A 16,103-nucleotide genomic window follows, 5' to 3' on the forward strand; every position below is an offset into this window, starting at 1 on the left:
GAAACTTCTTACCAGGAATGGAGGAAGCATGAGAAGTTAGTAAGAATCTAAAGATAGGTCTCAGTGAGATTGATTCATCCTCCTAAGCCCTGTTCTTCTCTCTAGACATATCAGGACTCTACGCACTACTGGGACTCCATGATAATCTTATGTGACTGGACCTAGAACCTAAGGACAGCCCATAGTCAGCACCTGGTTCATCCTCCAAGGCCCTGTTTCTCACTGCCATGCTTAGCTGACATCATGAAGGAGGTGACCTCGAGCCTATCGCCAAGTTATAACAATCCCTGATGAGGAAGGAGGCCCCACTATGGGAATGAACGCCCTTTATCTGATTCAGAGACCCTCTGCCATTGACTGGCTATGTGCTCTCTGATACTTACCTATTGGTTCTGGGGTTTTGCATCAATAAAAAACAAACCAAAACATGCTATGAGAAACTACTTTGATAAGGAGACATTATTTTGTAAAGTGCTCAGTTCATAGAAGGCATGCATAGATATTGGCCAGCATTGGAACGTAGACATCCCAGGTTGCAATTGAGTAAATGAGGAGATTATTAATGATGCAGCAAGGTGATTCTCACTGGGATACATTGTCATATGCTGGAACAGACGGCATAGACCTAGGGCTTCAACAACAGAAATGTATGGCTCCAGGAGCCAGAGTCCAAGATGGAGGTGCTGCAATGTCTGGTGTCTGGTGACAGTGTGCTTCCTAATGCTCAGTAGCCACTCTGTAACTGTGTGCTCATATGAGGAATGGGGAGCTCAGCCCATCTGAGTCTTTTTTTTTTTTTTTTNTTTTTNGAGACAGGGTTTCTCTGTATAGCCCTGGCTGTCCTGGAACTCACTTTGTAGACCAGGCTGGCCTCGAACTCAGAAATTTGCCTGCCTCTGCCTCCGGAGTGCTGGGATTAAAGGTGTGCGCCACCACGCCCAGCTCCGTCTGAGTCTTTATAAGAGTTATGAATCCCACTCACCTAGTCACAGAGTTCCAGCCTTGTGACCTGGTTACTCCTAAGGTCTCACTTCCATATTCCATGACATTGAGAACTTCGTGTTCAACACATGGATTTGAGGAGATAACGATCCTTTAGTGACTGGTACTTGTTCTTTTGTTGCTTCAATTATTACAACTTTAAATAATTTTTGAAAATTTATCTAGGCCTGAGTAGTCGAATCAAAGGCATCCATATGCTGTTTGGCCAACAGAGGAATGTATTTCTCTTTGCCTGGCTATGAGACCCACTTCACTGGAATGTGGACTTCCTTGAAAGAGGAATGAGAAAGCAAGGCATGGGAGGGGCCACATTCATTCAGCCTTCTAGACTCAGTGGTTGGAAACTATATTCTCTGAAGCTATCCCACTTCCCCTGTGGCTCCAGGTCCTAGCTGGCCTATAGCTGGCTTGTTTTGAGTCCCAGGGAAACTGTCAGGAGGGAGTGTAGCGAACATAAAAGCCACTCTCGCGGGCAAGGTGTGGCACTCGGTACTGAATGCACTAAAGCCTGCATTTGTCTAAGAGTCTATGAAGAAGGCAGCCAAGGCTGCCAGGCCTGGGGCATCAGCTGTCTCCTTAACCCTGCTTTGACCAAGCCATCCCCAAGGAGAAGGAAGGGAGAGGTACTTGCTCAGGTGCCTTCCAGCCCTCGCATTCGGGAAGTGTAATTTATAGCTGAGTCAGCTGTCATCCTTAGATCAGGAAGGCAAAATTATCTTCATTACTCTGCTTGCAGTTCTGGTGCCCAAGAAGCTACTGGGTCCTGTCACATCTAGAATTAGCTCTGAGCCCTTGGGCTTTTAATTAAAGGGCTGAGTGAGTCAGATGGTTTATGGTTGGCCTCACATCTTCAGGGAGACACAGAGGGAGGTCGCCTGTTCTGTCATCTTTTTTAGAAGTCTGCTGGCTCTCTGCTGCGAGGATGTGGATCAGGAAACTCACAGAGACTTCCAGGAAGGGCCTGTGGCTAAGCTTCTTCCCCCAGCTCTGTAGACGCCAGGCCCTGGGAGCTCTGAGGCAGTAGGTACGGAGCCTGCTATTGGTCTGTTCCTGGTGAGGGCCAGAGCTGAGCCAGCCCCAGGGGATTCTCTTGTGGTTCCCTGGGCTTGCCACAGTTTGTTAGTGTTTCTTAACCCAACACTGTGTTCCACTTTGGGTGGTGTGTGCTAAATGCATTTTCAATCCTCAGTGGTACAAAGAATAAAAGGGACTGTCTTTTTCAAAGTGGGTTTGGATGTACTGAAAGCAAGGCTGCCTGATGAGTGACTCTGACAATTGCCTCCCCAAGGGAGTGCTGGGAAACCTTATCTTTCCAGCTATCCCTACCCCTGTTTGAAAGGAACTTAAATAAAAATTGCCTTTCGGACCAATGCCGACACCGTCAGCGGGATAGCGATTATTTATCTAAGCTGAATCTCTTAGGTCGCAACTTTCTATCCTCCTTCTCAACACCTCCCAGAGGAAGAGAAGTTTGATGTCACGCTGGGTGTCACTGTGGAGGTTCTATGCACAGTGGAGGGCTGGCCAGTGAGAGAGTATGTCTCATGACTTGACTAGACCCGTTCACCTTTCAAGTAAACATCCCAGAAGCTGCGGTGTGTTATGGTTAGAGCTGTGATTGGGTGAGAGCTCTGTCTCTCACCAGCATGCTTCATGGGGCCTACGTCAATGTTTTAACCCTTCCAGGGCTCTGGCCAGAATCTAGATCCTTCATTTTCCTTCTCGAGGTAATGCACGCACAGACTTGCTTTCTCTCCTGAACTTGAATATCTTCTCAGCAAGATCTCTCAGTATAGTCATTTGAATGAGAAGTAACATCTCCCACCGGGCTTACATATTTGAATACCTGATCCTTGGTGTATGTTTGGAAAGCTTACAGAACCTACTGCTTTGTTGGAGGAAGCATGTCACTGGGGGGGCGGGCTCTGAGAGTTTATAGCCTCACGCAGCTTACAGGTGGCTCTCTCTGCTGTCTGAGCTTGGCTGGAGATGTGATTTCTCAGTTTCCTGCTCTGGCTGCCTGCGGCTGTGCTTTTCCCACCTTTTCAGAGTCTATATCCCTCTGGAACTATAAGGCAAAATAAATTCCTTTATAAGTCACTTTTGGTCACGGTGTGCTATCACAGCAAGAAAATATGTTATTAATATAGCCAGCCTTAGCGTTGCTGACATTTGGTGCAAAATATGCCTTTGTTGTAGGATGTTTAGCAGTTCCCCAGCCAGAAGCACTACATGCACTTCAATTTGGATGACCAAATATGTCTCTGTGGACACTGACAAATGTCCGATCCATATTTATCTTTGCCAAAGTACCCTTCTTAGAGTCTTTTCCCAAAAGAAAACTCATGACCAGGAGAAGCGTAGGCATTTCACACGGTTAATTGGGGACAGAGGTGCAACTACAATTGAAATAGCTTACGTTGTAGCTAGAGAGATGGCAAAGTGGTTTAGTGCACGTGTGGCTCTTCCAGAGGATCCGCGTTCCATTCCCAGCACCCATGTGGTGGTTAACAACTGTTTATGACTCTAGGCCCAGGGAATCCATGGCTATTTTCTTGCATCCATATGCAGGGTGCACTTGCGTGTGTATGGGACACAAACATACATGCAGGCAAAAGAGCCACATATACAAAATGCAAATGAATAAAATTAAAAGCAAAGATGAGGTAGATATAGTCTATCTTCTCACAGCCCCACTCTGCACTGTGGTAGTCAATATTTAATTAATTAATTCTGTGCAATAACAAAAATAAAATTGATTAGGGCGAATGTCCATTTCTATAGTGTGAACACTCTATCATGGCTGCATAATGTTTCGAGTGTTTGCCTAACGTCATTGAACGTGAAGTTGGGAAGAGATGCAGTTGACTTTGAGCTGGTGTTAGAGCTTCAGAGCACCAAGGAATCACGTTGCTGTTCATATAGTGGCCAGCCCTGTTCTCTTTTGTCCTCTTCGGTTCCTTACTCTTCTATCCCAAAGGCAAGGTACTCACTGCCAGGATGCTCTGTGAGAAGAAGCTTTAGCCCATCGTGGATTCTTTGGGTCATTTCTTCTTATAGGTATAGAATAGTTAGGCTGTTCTGTTCTCCCTTGTCTGAGAAGTGAAAGTGACTCTTTCTAGTCCTCATGGTGCTCACAAGAGCAGTATGATAGCTCCAGTCTTAGAGAGGAAGCCTCAGAATGTTCAGCACAGGGCAGGATATCCTAGACAGAATCACTTCTGGGTAGGGACTTGAGTGCTGTGTTGACTGTAAGGTACTTGGGTGGGATCTGTCACAAAAAAAGATGGTAATCCTTTTTGCTATGGTTATAAAGTGAACTCTTATGCCTGAACCTCCGGTGCCTCCTGTCCCTTAGTTCCTTGGTGGAGTGGCTGATTGTCATAAAAATGCAACCTGAGTGACCCTGAGGGCACAGCTGGTTTGAGCTCTCTCACCTGGGCCAGTGACTCAATGTCAAGTGCTCCTAGGCACCTCTGTGTATTGTTCCTAGAAGAGTGAGAAGAAGCATAGCTGGCCATGCACAAGTGGGCGTTCCCCTCCTCCCTTTGGTGTCACATCATTGTGTAACTTTGGGAGGAGCCTGTGACTGGAAAGTGGATAGCTTTGGGGGGAAAAGATTTTATCGTGAAGGTGATGGGAGATCCTTGAAAACCCTCTAAGTAGGAAAGACATAATCAACTGTGTGCTTGACAAATTCCCTTCTCTGGGCAGTAAACAGGGTCAACAGCCTGAGAGGGATGAAACTGGTCATGAGCTTGGGGGCACTGTCCAGTAGAAACCTGGTGAAGCAATCGTGAGCACTTAAATGCCAAGGGGACAAAAGGGTGGAGATGAGTGTGAGCTGCAGTGGCAGTGGGAACCTAAGAAGACTTCCTGGAGGAAGGGTCTGCTGCTGGCTTCTAAGGATGACACCAACGGCAGAGGGAACAGCGAGGCCGAGAAGACACGAAGCCTGTGGAACACCTTTGGGTTAGGCTGACATGATGACACATGAGTGGCATTTATGGAGGGATGTGAGCAATTGGTTTAAGAAAATGGATTCTGCTAGAAGATGATGAATCTGGAAAAATGCCAACAGTGGAAGGTGTGTTTGGCTGTTGTCACTCTCTCTGAAGGTCTTATTCTTGTCTCTTCTCCGTTCTCTCTGCTTCCTCTTTCTCTCTTCCACAAGGTGTGAGGTTCCAGGGGTCCTTCTGTGAAAGGACCTGTTCTTCAGGGACAGGATCATTCTTTGGCTTCTGAGGGTGAGTGCAGCGCTGAACACTGATCACATGACTCCCTCCAGATGTTCCTCACAGCAGAAATTCCAGATCCCAGAACCTTTGTCTAGAGCAAAAGCCAGTGTTTATCTGGGAGGCCAGGACAGCCTTGTCAGCACCACAGATAAGCTGGCTTCCAGCTATCATATGTGGGTGAATCCCCTGTCTGTCTGTGCCTTACAACAAAGGATGCAAGAGTCCTATCTCCCTGGTGCCTCTTTGGGGACAAGACCACACTGCCTTCCCTGCTTGGACTCTAACCTAGACTTGTGTTATAGGAGTGCACAAAGCCCCTGACACGGCCTCCAAGAGTGTGGACTGAGGACAGGGCCTCAGGAGTTCCAGCATGGCTTATTGGATTCAATTGCTCTTTGCTAGATGATACCCTTATGGCTTTGGGTTCCTGAGTACTGGAAGACTACAAGGTATTCTGGAGTTTGCAGTCCACTGCTGTAGCTTGAATATTAAGAACAAACGCCTATCACCACAAAGCCTTCAGCGTGTGCTCACACTGCCAGTTGACCTTTCTGACTTCTGTGCTCTACAGTGGCACTGCCTTCACACCCCCCAAAACCTTTATTCATACCAGATGGCCCAAGGTACCTTTGCCTCAATAAGGTAGGCCAATTCTGTTTGCTGATTTTCAGATGGTCACTTTAAATGCCAGATAGCGTGAATAACTCCAGAATGGGGCTAGTAATACTGTTGTTGGGAAAGAGCCAACGAGGCTCAAAGAATATCCATTTCCATGGAGCTGGGATTGGGATTAACGCCTACAGCTGTTCGACCTGAAGCTCTAGGCTTTTGGCACAGCTTGTCCCCCGTCTGGCTCTACTACCCTGATGCCCTCCTTTTCAGGAGTCACTGAATGCCCCCTACCCTTAGTGAAGTGGCACAGGATGAACTGAGACACCCACACTCCTCTTTTGTACATACTTCTTGAGTAGCCACAGTAAAGGGGAGGGGTAAAATTCTGACTCTCCTATTAAGGATTGCTCGTCCCACGGTGCACGTAAAGAATGAACACAGACGACTCATTTGATTGTCAAAGTTGCCCAAAGAGCCTTGCCGGTATACCATCATGCTTTATGAAATGGATTCAGCCAGAGTTGCATTTTAATAGCTGGCTGACTTAGGGACTGCCCAACCAAGGCCAAGTTCAGGGACAGACCCAAGTTTCCAGTGTTCAGATTAAATCATCATCCTGGCTTGTATGTATGTATGAGATGGAGACGGTCATGCACAGATTTTATTCTAGACTGATTTTTTCCTGCCTTACTGTGAAGTTTCCCTGTGGAGACAGGGTAGGATGTCAGCTGTTGACATCTTTGACTTCCTTAAGTTGTACTCCTTATAGCTTCCCAAAGGTTACACACCTGGCATTGCTTCCCTAGGGAAAGCAGCGGGAGGAAACGATGTCTGATGCCTGGCATTTCATTGTCTCTTTACTCCGAGCTGTCAGAGGAGAAATCCAAATGTATGTCATATGCCTTCCTTCCCCTGGAATACCTCTAGTAAAGAACATTCTAGAAGCTGTTTCCAGAAAAAAAAAAAAAAAAAAGGATTCACCCTGGCCTTTTGTTCAGTTAATGAGTTGTGGCTTCCCCGAAAGGAAGAGTGGAGTTTTCTGAAGGCTCCAGCCTCTTTGTTAGTGACATTTACTACAATGGCATGATACAGGTGACAAAGGCCACAGGCCACTTTCAGGACCTGAAAGTAGATATGTACTTCTTATTCTTGTTCTTGTTCTGCTACCATAGGCCACTAGCATCTCCTTCCCCACCCTGAGACTTGGACCACTAACAATGCCTGGATCTCTTTACAGAGCCCAGGGACAGGGGGATACAGATGCACAAGTGTAATATTAACAGGATAACAGTCTCGGCTTCTCCTCATTGCTCCGATCTGTGTGGTGTGGATACAGTGCTTTTACCATAAAGACTGATCTGAGTCTCAGGGAGAGACCCGGGGAAATAGTCACAAGGTTCCCACCACAGAGCAGTATCGACGGATATGACTTTTGGTAAATAGGGCAGATATGTCTGAATTAGGGAAAGTGCACATAGTATGTCCCTCTACAAACAGTGAAGAGCTACCCTGTGTGCTCTCTCAGGTGAGCCTGAGAGCCCTGCGTGGAGACTGGGCTGCTAAGAGCTGCCGGGCTTTCCTTAGGACTCAGCCAATCCCCAGTCTTTAATATCCTCTGGCTAGAACCTCAGTCCCTTCAAGGCATGGTAGAATGGTGGTTGCTCTCTTGTTAATATTTCACTTACCTGTATTGATATGTGAGTAGAACTTGTGGCTGATTTTCTGGTTTCAAAAGGAAGGCAGAGATTTTTCTCCTCCTGACCTTAGATTGTTAAGAGGTGGGGTTCTCGGGAAAGATGAGAAAACAAAACTGCTCCTTAAGCGACAGCTCTTTCCTCCTCTGACCCAGGGCAGGCAGAGAAACTACCACTGCTCACCCTCCAGGCCGAAGTGCATTCTGCTTGTAGAGGAGAAGGCTGTGTCTTGTGGGATTATATCTATACTGACCTCAAAGGAACCTGGGCTCATCCCCACAGCAGGCTCCACTCTATCTAGTAGATGTAGGCAGCATAGTCATGCCTACTACACACACCAGCAGCCCATCTAGTGGCCTGTGTCCGTCTAAGGTTATAGATCTACCAGCTAATCCAGACTTCTGGAGGACTAGTTGATCATCAAAACAACTAGTGGTTCACTTTGTGGATGGCACAAGGAACCAACCCCCACACCCCCGCAACCCAGGTAGCTTGCTAAACCATTACATCTCCAGTTACATAATTTGTCTTGAATGCATGGTACGTGGTCTTATGAACTTATGAACTTAAACAGTCTGGGAGCAAAGGGAGGAGTAATTGTTCCCGAGGAGTGTTTGGGTGGATTGGGAAGCAGGAGAAGTGCTCAGAAGGGTTCCTGTGTAACTAGCCACGAGAATGACCAGTCCCATGGGACTGTGAGTTGCATTTGGGGGAGCATGTGTCCTGATATGTCTGGGTCAGTCCTGGGTTCTCAACCACATCCCCAGCAAGGCTGCTTTGTGTTCCCAGAAACAGCAAGCTCTCATTGATAGAGAGTAAGGACGCTGTCATTCCATGTGACCTATATACGCCGACGTGGTTAATAGCACTGAGCAGAGTTGGGCAGGGTGGGCCACACGTTTTGGCGAGGTCCCGTGCAGGGTGCTCTAACATCTCAGAAGTTGGTTATGGGTTATCACCTGGGCAAGTCCCTTGAACACTTGTTAGGAATGTGGCTTAAAAGTGAGATACTGTGCTGCGATGTCACACGGGCTGCGGTTCAGAGCCCTCATAGCCTGCTACTTTTGACCTTTAGAAAAATAATTATATAGTTCTCTCAACTGTGAAGTAGGAGTATGCATATGGATCTCCAAGAGTTTGATTAGATCTGGGCACAGCATCTAGCTTACTTCCTGATGTAGGACAATTAGTGGCAGCTGCCTTCATTATCTTTATTGCTATTCGTTGGTCCGAGGTTGGTGGTGTTTGGGCTTTACTCTCAGGACCTGTGTAATGCTGAGACATGACTCCTGGCCTACCTTGTCTCTTCTTTGTGAGGTTGAAACCAGGCATCCAGGAATCCTTGGGAGAATGTATGCTATTAGCCTGGGGACTGTGAGCAGAGTTGCCCCCGCCCTGCCAGCCCCAGCTGCTCCATCCTCTGGGACTTAAGAACTAACTTCCCAAAGCCATCCTGTCCACCCACCCTGATGCTCCATACATCTCGAGCCTCCAGGGTCCAACCACTTCCTTCATCCCACCAAGACCAGGATGTCATTTACTGGTGCAGGCTGACCCCAGTGGGCTGCCAGCCAAGAGGGACCAGGGACTAAATTCTCCAGCTGGCTCTGAGTACTCTGTGGTATATTCCCTGCCTGGAGAGCTTTCCCCTTCTGAATGAAGTGTCCTCTGTTCCTCAGGGATCTGCTTTTATTTAATTCTTTCCAGTGTTTTGCCCTTTAATATAGCTGCTTTGGGAAGGCATTTTAGGAAGTGATTAGAAGCAAGAATTCCAGCCAGCTTGCCCAAGTTCATAAATCGACCCTATGTCTCAGACACTGAATCTTTTAAACAAGAGGCTAAGCCATGATGTATCTCAGTTCCCTTAATTATAAAAGGGACAAAAGCTGTGCCCAACCGACAGGATTTCTGTGGCATTGCAATTTGAGGGGCGACAAGGTGTGTAATCAAAGCTTGAGACACAGCCACTCTGTCTCTGCCCCCTCCTTCTTGGCACTGCTATGTCTCCACTCCTGCTACTGTGGGAAAGATGTCAAATGCCTCCCTTTGGACTGGAGTCCTCTTTCCGCTTCAGAGGCTGGAGCGTTTTGAAGCAGCCCACTCCCATGCTGGGCTGTGGATTCCCTATCTGTATTTTCTCAGACCTTTGGACTCATCATCTTTCTCCTCTTACCTCACTTTGCCTCTGCCCGGTCCTACCACCACAGATTCTCAAGAGTAGAAGACATACAGCTGTCAGCAGCTGTCCCCCAGCTCCTTCTCTGGATAGGAAGGAGGGGATGATGTGAGCAGTCACTGCATTGGGTGTCATCAGTAGATGACCTGGCAAGTCTTGGTTCTGTTTCAGGGCACTTCACATATCTGGGTTTGGGCTTCCTGTTTAATTAAATGGTCTTTCAAGCTGAACAAAGGCTGTGGTATTGGGAAACACATCTCTGGTCACCATGTGCTATGAGGGGCAGCCATCCTGTTCTCCAATGATGCTATAGGCTGCCATGGTGTCTACAATCCCAGGGGCAGAAGCAAATGAGTACGGTAGGCTGCTAGGTCATGTTGCTTTGGAGACGATGAGTTTGATCTTGCTTTCCTCACTTCTCCCTGTGGATAATCTGTTCTCACCATCCACCCTGAGCTACCACTTCAAAGAGCTTGGATTCCTCACACAGATATGCTTACTCTGTGTTATTCCATGTTTGTTTGAATATTTTAAAAAATGATCTACAGAATCCAGGATAGATTTCCAGAAGGCCATTTGATGTTAGATCTTAAGACAGTTTTCACTGGGTCTTTGTGATCATATCTAGGAAGGAAAAAAAAAAAAAAAAAGAGGCGATAGGGCCATAATGAGAGCACTCAGTCCCCTTTACCCAAATGCAAGCCGAAGGATCCAAGCCAGGTTGATGGTAACAAAAGCCACAGAGACACGAGCGTCCCAGTGACGTGCCTTCTCTAGGTCTGCTCTACTTTTTATTAGCTTTGCTGATGCACAGCCAATTAGGAGAAACTGAGGAGTGGTGGGACATGTCACCTTCTTTGTTAAGGGTTCTGCATTCTCTGCTTAGTCACGGTGCCCGTGTGAGAATAAAGAGAAGTGCTAAAACTTATGTCTATCTGTGTGTGTTTGTGAGAGAGAGACAGAGACAGACAGAGACAGAGAGACAGAGAGGAACAGAAAGAGAGTCAGAGACCGATCTGCTGATTTGAATTAGGGTTGCTTATAAAGAGCATGAAGGAGGGGTGTCATTTATTGAATCATGAACAACCTCAGCAGTGACTGGACTACAGAAGAAAATGACAGTTGTTCAGCAGTAACCATTAGCTAGCAAAAGTCCCTCAGGGAGCAGTGGGGCCTCTTGACCCTCTTCTATAGAGTAGAGCTATTTTTGTGAGGTTGTTGAGCCATCAGCAGGTGATGTCATGTTTAATGATGTGTATTTGGACATGGGGAAGCTCTGGAGGCCTCTCAGAGCATCAGAATCAACAAAATGGGTAGGGGACATCCTGGCAGGGTCTTGGCCATGCCGTGGAGACTCAGTGTTCTAGCCCTCTGGATTACTAGATGAAGGAAGCCCATCCACTTTGGGTGAATGAGATTCACTTATGCTTTCTGAACAACTAATAATTTGAAAGTGGCTGAGAGAGAAAACAGATGGTGGTGACGTGAGAAAGCTCTGGTGACTCAACAGCTTCTCTTTTGTTTCTAGAACCTTCCATGGCTCACCTGGTCTCTCAGGCTTTGCCAAGAGGAGATGGCCTTGCCCTCCAACCCTTTGGAAATTTACTTTCTTTAACATTTACACCCGGCTTTGTGTTGGAAAGGCCAGGCTCTGGTGCTGGAAATAAAATTTATGGGCAACCCCCCCACAGGACCCTCTTCCTCATTTACACCACACCCTATTTTCCAAAAACACAGGTCCCAGCTCCACAAGTCTGCTCAGAAAACACTCTCTCACAGAGGGCGTTTCAAAGTGGCTGTTTTCTCTATCATTTCCTCCCCCCACTTCACTTCCTGTTTTTTTTTTTTCTTCCTCTTTCTCCGCCCCCACCCCATCTCTCCTGGCATGTCCCCGCTGTCTGAGAACAGGAACAGAGCCCAGAGCGTTGATAATCATAATTTCCTGTGGTGCCCTCTGGCTGCAGCTGCTCAGAGCTGAGGCTAAGAGTCCAGCCTCCTAGGGCAGGCAGGCAGGGAGCTGGGCAGTCACCCTTGGCTTTCAAAACCCCCTCCACCCTGCCCCAAACAGAACCAAGTAAGAATAATCCTCGCTGTCTTTAGAACACAGGCGGCTTCCAAAGCACTGTGTCCCACATTTGAGGAAGACAATGACTACACAGACAACTTTTGATTTGTCGCCCCACTAACTGTAATTCAGCTGATATGAACAGCAAGATTTGAGTTAGATGTGGCCCTTTTTCTTTCCTTCTCTTAACCCCTCCCTCTACTGGTTACACTCCTTTTTCTCTTCTTCCTCCTCTTTCCTTGCGTGTGTGTGTGTGTGTGTGTGTGTGTGTGTGTGTGTGTGTGTGTGTATGCATGTGTGTATGTAGGTGTATATGTGTACATGTGTGTGTGTTTATGTGTGTTTCCATGTGTGTGTGCGTGTGCGTGTGCGTGTGTGTGTGTTCAAGGAAACCCTGTGCAGGTTGAACTTATCTGTTGTTCTACAGTGCACTTTCTTCATGCCTCAGCAGATGTAGCTGTAAAAAGTTCACTGTTTTGGTTGCTTGGACAAGTGGAGTTAATGGTACCTAGTTAGGACAGTTTTAAGCCAAGTTGGGGAAACATCTGTATAGAATTCACGTGGTATGCCTGGCAGACAGGATCTGGTTGGTAAATGTTAGATGCTAGATTCTTGCATTGCTTCTTTCTGCCCATTTTCTGTGTAGAAAGGTGGCTGGTCAAATACACGGGAGGGTCGGAAAATCCTTTTAAGAGTTGGTACTCAAGGAACATGTCCATAACTTTCCCTATTCTTCTGCAAGATGGGGAGAAAGGGAGGGAGGGAGGGAGGGAGATAGAGAGAAGGGGGGAGGGAGAGGGAGAGAAGGGAGGAGGGAGAGGGAGAGAGAATTGTTGCCATTAAAAAAGCTGAGGCCACCTACTGCTGTGTCCCTGTTTCACAGTCTTTCATAACAATATTTTTATGACAAGAACCTGGGCAGCTGGGCAGCATCCCAGCCACATAGCCGCGGTGGACTGTTTTACCAATTTAGTCTCTTTCATGGTAAAACCATAAAAGCTACACAAACAGCAGCCTGCGAAGAGCATCACCTCTCTGTGGGAACTCTGCTTTGAAAGGGGAGCTGAGACGTGTCTCAGTGTGTGACGTGCTTGCTGTGCAAGTGTGAAGACCTATGTTCAGAGATCTTCAGTGTTCACACTCGGCTGTACAAGCACCATGACCTCTTCAATCCCAGGGCTCAGGAGGCAGACACACGCGGGATCCCCAGGACAAGCTGACTAGAGAGACTAGCCACCTAGGTGGGCTGTGGGTCAGTGACAAGCCCTGCCTCAGTATCTAAGGGGCAGACTGACTGAAGAAGACATCCAGTGTCTGGCCTCCACAAACATGTACACACACACACACACACACACACACACACACACACACCTGTGCACACAGGTGTCCCCATGTGTATTCATACACACAGACAGTAAAAGCCTTCCAGTTCAGAGCCAGCAGCCACTCTTCAGTCAGCTTGACCATGAGGCTGCACTTTAGAGAGTCAGAATCCCCAATCTGGAACTGACCCCCAAGTCGATGATTCAGAAAGATGCCGTTTTCTTCTTCGAGACTTAATTTCCCTGACTACAGAATGAATGGACTGGGCAAGTTTAATCTCGTAGGTGTCTTTTAACATCGCCCATTCCCAATGCTTGGACTTTCTGCGCTTGGCTCTAAAACTGCATTGTTTGTGATGGTAGAATGCCTAGAAATTGCCCGTCATAGTAACACAACCTTGGTTTGATTTCCACAGAGCACCACTCCCATAAGGACAGAGACCCTCGGGGACCACAGACTTGATCTGGAGAGCTCCTTCCTGTGGCCTCCTAGCTGCTCTGCTGGTTTGTTCCTTCAGTCTGGATTGGTGACACACACCCACTGGAGATTATTTCCAGGTAATGAGCTGCTGTGTTTGAGGATGTCTGAGAGTGGTAACCAGCATTTTGGAGGGAAGTGTGTAATGTGCGCGTTTGTGCTGTGCGACATTCAGAAGTACAGAGTTCGGTTTGTCATCTTTGATTAGATGCTGGGGCTCCTAACACCATGTCTCCAGGAAAACCAAATGAAAAGGGACATACATGAGAACTGACTCGTGTTCTGGGGAAGCTGTGATTAGGATGTGGTCTGAGGCCTCTGGGCTTTCTTAGCTCCATCTTCAATGGCGTCTGCTCCTCTCTGGGTGTCTGGGATATTTAGGCATGAAGCAGGAGGTTAGCATGATGCACTGGGAAGGAGTTACTAGAGTTGGAGCTTCAGTTACTTCCCCTTGTATCACCCATTTAAGATGAAGCACAGTTGCAGCCCTTTATACCTTTACTGGCTTAGCAAACTGAGACACAAGGGCACTTGCAATACACAGGCTGTAGTCTATGGGACATTCTCATTGACAACATATGTGTTTCTCTTATGACCTTGCCCCTTAGCCCCACCAATATTGGACAGTGTTCATCTTCCTATGAGGAGTACATAGTCTGTTTGCATTTCTTCAATGAATTTGCACGTAGTGTGGGCTGACGAGCCTCCCCATTTGACTAAAGATCTATGGCTTTAAGCTTCCTGGACTCTTAACTTATTAGCGCATCTTTCATAGGCGGACCTGGGGCACAACGTAAGATTAGAGAGAATGAGGACAATGTTTCTTACACTAAAAGGTAATGACCTGTCTGTACCCTCTGTGCCGAAGCTCTTCTTCACCAAAATGATCTTCAGATTCCTTGAAAGCTAAAATTAGGAGTTCGTGAGCATAAGACAGGACAGAGCCGAGTCAGGTGACCACTAAAGTGACCCATAGTGTCTTAGTCTGGGTTTCTATTCCTGCACAAACATCATGACCAAGAAGCAAGTTGGGGAGGAAAGGGTTTATTCAGCCTACACTTCCACACTGCTGTTCATCACCAAAGGAAGTCAGGACTGGAATTCAAGCAGGTCAGGAAGCAGGAGCTGATGCAGAGGCCATGGAGGGATGTTCTTTACTGGCTTGCTTCCCCTGGCTTGCTCAGCCTGCCCTCTTATAGAACCCAAGACTACCAGCCCAGAGATGGTCCCACAAGAGGCCTTTTCCCTTTGATCACTAATTGAGAAAATGCCTTATACCTGGATCTCTGGGAGGCATTTCCCCAACTGAAGCTCCTTTGTGATAACTCCAGCTTGTGTCAAGTTGACACAAAGCCAGACAGTATACATGGTCAGGTCCCAGAACCTTCAGCTCCACACTTGTTCCTTGTTGGTTCTGGGATGAATAGCCTTAGCCTTGGGATCCCTGCCTTCCTTTCCTCCTCTTGCCTTTTTTTCTCTACAGTGCTCCCTGAGCCGTGGTACCATCCCAAAGAACGAGAAGAGTGGTGTGAGCTGTGAATGAGAATGAGCCTAGTGTGTACTCAGCTCTGTGTATTGACTCATCGGCTCTGCTGACAATACTGCTAAGTTGCTGAGCCTGTGTCTCTACCTATAGTAAGGAGACAGTGACTGTGTCCAAAGCTGCCTGTAAGGGCTGAAGGACTTAATCCTTTGACATAGTTTCTTACTTTCAGTGAACCACAGCAAAGGTTAGATCCTTTCTCCACCCAATCTTTGCACAGCTACTTAATCACAGCTCTGGCCCCATAATGGGTTCTGTGAACTGTGTGCCTATAATCTGAGGGCAGACGCTGTCCCCAACATCAGTCAGTCCCCAGCAGTTAAAAAAGGAGAGGCTGTCATCAGGCCTTGTATTTCAAGGCTTCTCTTTGGCTTGGACCAGGGCATCCTCACCAGCTTAGCCATTTGGAAAGCTTTCTGTCTGCGCTGCGGTATGCAACTTCAAGACCCACCCCTCTCCCAACCCCTTGACCATATCCTTGGTTCCCTGACCTACCAATCGTAAACTCTCCCCCTTCCAGAAATCTCTTCCCTTCAGATCTGCACATGCCTATGATCTGGAGGTAGGACCATGTGATTTGGTGCAGGTGTTCTGATTTGGGACTCGGCCAGAAAGTTCAATTCCAACTACAGTCTCCTCCAGAAGTTCTTCCTTGGCTGTTAGCTGTTAGGGGCATTTGCCACACACATACCCCCCGCCCCCAGCCATCCATTCATTCAGCAAATATTTGTAAAGCATGTGTTATGTGGCAAGCAGCAGGTGTTTCTTAGTGTTAAGGATAAAAGTGTGGAAGGAAACAAAGTTCCTATTTGCAGGGAACTGGCATCTGAGTAAGGCCAGGGACCAGGAATGATTAGTATGTGTACAAGTGTTAGAGAGGGTGCGTTCAGCACAATGGGAAAAAAATAGAGCAAACAAAAATAGCTAAATAAAGGTGAGCCAGAGGGGTCAGGCTGTCCTCGAACAGGTACTG

At 47.3% G+C, this 16,103-nt stretch overlaps 1 protein-coding gene across 1 annotated transcript in view; it reads left to right on the plus strand.

Moving 5' to 3' along the window:
- The window catches only part of Fam49a (family with sequence similarity 49 member A), a 107,107-nt gene that overhangs the window by 28,876 nt on the left and 62,128 nt on the right, over nucleotides 1-16,103 (plus strand). Inside the window, exon 2 of the mRNA XM_021202082.2 lies at nucleotides 13,526-13,667. The gene's annotated coding sequence lies outside the window, so the exon portion shown is untranslated. The remainder of the gene's footprint in view (nucleotides 1-13,525; nucleotides 13,668-16,103) is intronic.

This window comes from Mus pahari, chromosome 7, assembly GCF_900095145.1.
Source record: "Mus pahari chromosome 7, PAHARI_EIJ_v1.1, whole genome shotgun sequence".
Taxonomy (NCBI): Eukaryota; Metazoa; Chordata; class Mammalia; order Rodentia; family Muridae; genus Mus; species Mus pahari.